Below are 6,034 nucleotides of genomic sequence, written 5' to 3' on the forward strand. Positions count from 1 at the left end.
TAGATCATGAAAAAATATGAAAAATAATGTATTGTATTGTATCTTATTACAGGACACTTCTCAGCAGATTGAATGAACTTCGGATCCTCCTAATAAAGCATTTCACCCGATAAACGACCTCATACTTTAGGGGGCATCTGTTATAGACAATTTTGTGCCTTGCAGCATCAGGCATGAATTGTCGATAATCCAAGGGATCCTAAGTCCCTAAACATGATGTTCCTACCCCTAGAGGAACAAGGTCAGCAAGCCAACAGCTCTCAGATCAGTTCTCCACCTGAAAACACTCAAAAACAAGCAATCCTGAAATCAAAGCAGGTGCTCCACTAGGCTTCTGCGCTGAAACTCAGCTGCTCCATGGTGTACCTGCGTTGCAAAGCAAGTGGAACAAAGGCCACCTGCGCTGAGCGAGATGGGACAAGTGGCACACTGAGTCATTGCTCTGGAATCTTCCAAAAATGACACTTGGATCAGGGATTTCGCCTTGTGATGAGTCAGAGGCTCTGTTTCTCCAAGTGGAAGCAAGGTTCTCCAAGTGGACTCAAGAACTGAAGATCAACTGAAGAGAGAGAGGACACAAGGCAGCTACACATCAGTTGCAAGCTGACTCATCCTTTCTCAATTCATCTATATATTGAGCTCTCTCCTATGAGCTCAGGAGGCTGGAATTTTGTGCAAAGTAATGATATGCTGTTGGTTTCACTATAGAGCTATTGGGTGATTGCTTGAAGGAGGTGAAGAGGAGAAATTCTTTCTGCTGGGAGGTGTTGCTGGATTGGAGCCTTCAATGGTTGTAACACTCTCAGAACTTTACTTCTTCTATTAATAAAAGCTATTGAGGTTCTTCTATATGCACTTGTTTCAATGATGTGTTGTGATAATTGTATATTTGATTTATGCTAATCCTTGAATCAGTTATGATTGAATGCTTCTTGTAGTTTCCTTCTTTGTTATTTTGCAGGATCTCATTGTAGCTGGGCCAGCAAAAGAGCAAGGAGCTGGGAGCAAGCAAGCAAAGAGAAGAGTTTGGATTCGACATTAAGCGCAAGGCAACGGTTAGTGCATTTCTTCATTCTCTCTTGCTTTCATAAAGAAGTAAACCTTAAGTAGTTTTCTTTACAGTTGTTGCTGAGGTACTATCACCCTTAGAGTGGGATAGGGTCATCCGAGTCGGATACTTTTCCCTACAACACCATTGAAGATTCACCATCTACCGAGGAGAAAGAGTCTCCCTCCAAGACATCTATCACATATGAATGGGGGACTCTAAGATCTGCTACATGGAAGGGAAAAATAGTACTACAGGACCGAAAACCAAAACTACAGGAGGCTGAGACAGTCCTACAAGAGACACTGTCTAAACTACAGGAGACCCAAAAGCTTGAGGAAAGGATAGAAGGACAGCCAAAGGTTAAGGAGGAAGCAAAAGAGCCTGACCCCCAGCCTAGTCTTGCCTCCTAGTACAATCTACTTGAGGGAGGCAGAATAATCCCACAGAAATTTGCAATTCCACTTTTTTTGAATTGGAGAAGGAAAGAGTGAGAACACATAGGTGGATGCAGATAGCCAAATCCAAAGGGGTTGAGGATGTTTGCCATATGGAAAACAAACTTAGGGAAATGGGAAAAGGATTGAGTTCTCTCAGAGATAGAGAAGCCATCACAAGAAGCCACCTGGAAAATGAGAATAAAATCCTAAGGAGGAAGCTGCAAGAGAAAGAGGCTCAATTGGCATACATGGCTAGCTTATCCATGGAGGCATTACAATGCAGAACACCAACCAAATCTTATGGCCTCTATCTGAAGGACCAATGGCTTCAATTCCAAATAAAGACTTTGGCACAAAGAGGTACAATGCCTTTCCAAGACTATAGGCAGCTCATGGACCTGTGTGACCAGAGCACCTCGGAGGATAAAGAAAATATGGAAGAGTTATACCTACATAACAAGTCCCTCATAGACATGAATGTGTGGGATCCCATTGCCAAGTTAGTGTTGTAGGGAAAAGTATCCGACTCGGATGACCCTAACCCACTCTAAGGGTGACAGTTCCTTAGCAACAACTGTAAAACAAAATAGAGAAAGTTTACTTCTTTATGAAAGCAAAAGAGAATGGAGGAAGCACTAACCATTGCCTTGCGCTTAATGTCGAATCCAAACTCTCCTCTTTGGCCACTTGCTCCTAGCTCTTTGTCCTTCTACTCGCCCAGCTACAATGAGATCCTGCACAATGACAAAGAAGGAAACTACAAGAGGCATGCAATCATAACTGGTTCATGGATTAGTGTAAACCAAACATGCAATCATCACAATATATAATTGAACAAAAGCACATAGAAGAACCTCAATAGCTTTTATTAATGAAGAAATAAAGGTTCTGAGAGGATTACAACCATTGCAGGCTCCAACCCAGCAACACCTCCCAGTAGAAAGAATTGCTCTTCTTCACCTCTCTCAAACAATCACCCAATAACTCAAGAATGAAACCAACAGCATATCATTACTTTGCACAAAATTCCAGCCTCCTGAGCTCATAGGAGAGAGCTCAATATATAGATGAATTGAGAAAGGATGAGTCAGCTTGCAACTGATGTGTAGCTGCCTTGTGTCCTCTCTCTCTTCAGTTAATCTTTAGTTAATCTTCAGTTCTTGAGTCCACTTGGTGAACCTTGCTTCCACTTGGAGAAACAAAGCCTCTGACTCATCACAAGGCGAAATACCTGATCCAAGTGTCAATTTTGGAAGATTCCAAAGCTATCACTCACTCTGCCACATGTCCAAACTCGCCCAACGTAGGTGGGCTTTGTTCTGCCTGCTTTGCAACGCAGGTACACCATGGAGCAGTTGTGTTTCAGCGCAGAAACCCAGTGGAGCACCTGCTTTGATTTCAGGATTGCTTGTTTTTGAGTGTTTTCAGGTGGAGAACTGATCTGAGAGCTGTTGGTTTGCTGACCTTGTCCCTCTAGGGGTAGGAACATCATGTTTAGGGAACTTTGGATCCCTTGGATTATTGACAATTCATGCTTGTTGCTGCAAGGCACAAAATTGTCTATAACAGATGCCCCCTAAAGTATGAGGTCGTTTATCGGGTGAAATGCTTTATTGAGAGGATCCGAAGTTCATTCAATCTGCTGAGAAGTGTCCTGTAATAAGATACAATACAATACATTATTTTTCATACATTTTTCATGATCTAGCTGAGGCGGGCATTCCCATGCTCAGCTTTATAAATACATTTTGGTACATAGAACAGACGATCGTCTGATGCTAGACTGATAATTCTCTGCCGAATTTATCATCCTTCACTGATAATTCTCTGCCGAATTTATCATCTTTTGAGAAGGATAATCATCTATTGCAATGATGTACATATCAAATGTCTTTATGTCCTGAATATATATCGCAGCCCGGATGGATGAAACTAGATCCGGGGTCTTCAATCTCTTCCGATCTTCACTCGATGTACAAGTCGATCCATGTGAGAATTTCTTGAAGTCGAACATGGAAAGACATCGCTTGATTACCGGTCAATAATGTAAACCGTTAACAAGCGCGAGAGGAATCACCGATAAGGATGATGACCCTCAAGGTACGGCAGTACAATCTACATGGTGGGAATAAAGGACTTGGCGTCGACCACCATGCAAAATCTTCTGGTCGAAGGTCATTAATGTATACCTGTCGCCGGAAGTGAGAAACTTGCCATTGAGGCATGCAAGCTTCAAAGTACTGAGGGGGGTGTTCCTAGATCAACTCCTTGGATAATGAGCTGATGTCGAAAAGGAGTGATCCGTCAAAGGAGGGCCTTAATGAATCCCACATCAGTGACACGGAACGAAGCTAGTGATAATGATGAGGTGAAAACAAACTGTGATGTATGATTCAGGGTGGCGGTCATGAAGTGGATGAAGGATAATGTATGGCAGTGGGTGGAACAGGGTTGACTCTTTACAGAACCACATCTCTTGAACATATAACGACACTGATGTGATGGATTGGTAGCATTACCCCAATTGTGGATGGTGTGGCGAGGACCATGATTCTGCGATCGGTGAATGAAACAACCCAACCCGAAGCGGACGGAGGACAAAGTGTCATGTTCAAGAGCGACTTGCTACCATTAATACTGTGAGGTTCTCCCAATTTTTCCCCAGTCATTGCTGACCAGTACCTCTTTATTTTTGTCAAGCTTGAGGAGGATAACATATGCTTGTTCTATAGCCTGCCCTTCGGGCAAGCCCATCGCTATGTTTTAACGAGCCTAGCGATAGGGAAACTCGTTCTCGTCTAAAGACAAGTTTGTCGCTATTTAATCATTTTAACGAGTCTAACGACAAGGAAAACTCGGTCCTTTTCATTTTTAGAGAGTCTGAAAAGGCACGAAAAGTTAACTCCAAAATTCCTTTTTCATCATCTAATCCCTTAAGTCCGAAAAAGTATAAAACAATACAGAAGGGATGAATTTTCGGTTGCTTTAACGAGCCGAACAAAACAAGCGCTCGATCTTTTTGTGCAATAATCCCTCAGGTCCAAAAAGATTAAAATCTAGAGGAGGGATAGCTTTCCGGTCGCTTTAACGAGCTGGAAGGCCAAAACTCGGCAAACTTTTCATATTTTACGAGTCAGTGAAAAGAGCTCAAAGAAGACTCGTCTTTTGAGGAACGAGTGATGAACAGGGATAGCAGCAGATTCCAGGTACAGGTTGGAATTCTCCAATCACGGCAGTGTCACAAGGATGGCTAAGTGAAATCACTCTTCGCAGCTGTTCCTCAAAATGGGTAAACAAACATATGGAGGTGAACGATTGGCCAAATGAACGGATGGAGGTGATGGCATATAAACACGACCAAGGGCTTTTAATATGGCTTTCAAAGGTTACATTTCTCGAGATTGTTTACCGGTTCATTTTTTATGCGTGAGCTTGAACTGCTAGGGAAAGATTGCTCACAATCTATGTTTATTTTTTAACGAGCATGAACTTCTGCACAAAAACTGCTCGATGATTGCGTTTATTTTTTAACGAGCATGAACATTGCCAAAACTGCTCGATCTATGGTTTACTTTTGATTTTTACCATAATTAGCTTCTCTTTTTCATTGATAGCACTGCATTTTCCATTTGCTGCAACAAACTAGTTAGAAATGGGTAATATTTACTTGAAAATGAGATTAACTTACAATATCTACCTTGAATTATGTAAGAAAGCAAAATAAAAAAGGTTTTACCTCTCATTTTACCATTTCATTTTCATTTTGCTTGTTGGAGCTTTGGAGGAGCCTCTTTCCCCTCGATTTTCACCAGCTGATTCCGGAGGATTCTGCGGACGATTTTCGGCGCCGTTCGGACCAGGTAGGAGCTAAACCTTAGCTCTTCATTTTCATGGTTTCATTTTCCTGTTTTATGCCTGTTTTGCTGCTTTGTTGAGCCTCTGGGGTTTTGCCAGGGCGCCCCCTGATCAACGCAGGTACCCCATTCGAAACCTGCGTTGGGATTCAAGCTGCTTGAAGGCAGCTTGTCCCCCAACGCAGGTAGTACACTGGGCACCTGCTTTGGGGCATAAAAGCAACAATTTTTCACAGTTTTTGATGAAATTTTCGCCAGTTTTTCATCAATTTCAGGAGCTGACTCATCCTCTTGTTTGTTTTGCAGGGATTCTTGAGCAAGATGGCCCTAACATGGCGAGAACGAGAACACGAAGAAGAAGATATGATTGCCCTTCATGATCCTGTTACGGTGGGCGCATTGCGAGACTGTGGTTTACTGAAGTTTTTCCGTATCTCTAGCATGAGAGCACAGATTTCACTACTGCAGTATTTACTTGATGCTTGGGATCCTGTTAACCAAGTATTCCAAATCAGGAACAAACCCATTCCATTGACTGTGACAGATATTTACTTCTTGACTGGCCTGTCAAGGTGGGGTGCTCCCATTTCTTTATCAGGTACAGTTCGGGGGAATGATTCCGTGAGAGATTATGTTCGCCAGTATTGCAGGGAGGGGTCCCAGCCGAGCAGAGACGGCAAGGTGGTTATCCG

This window comes from Pinus tabuliformis, chromosome 7, assembly GCF_031772625.1.
Source record: "Pinus tabuliformis cultivar Carrire ecotype Pingquan chromosome 7, CPIR1, whole genome shotgun sequence".
NCBI lineage: Eukaryota > Viridiplantae > Streptophyta > Pinopsida > Pinales > Pinaceae > Pinus > Pinus tabuliformis.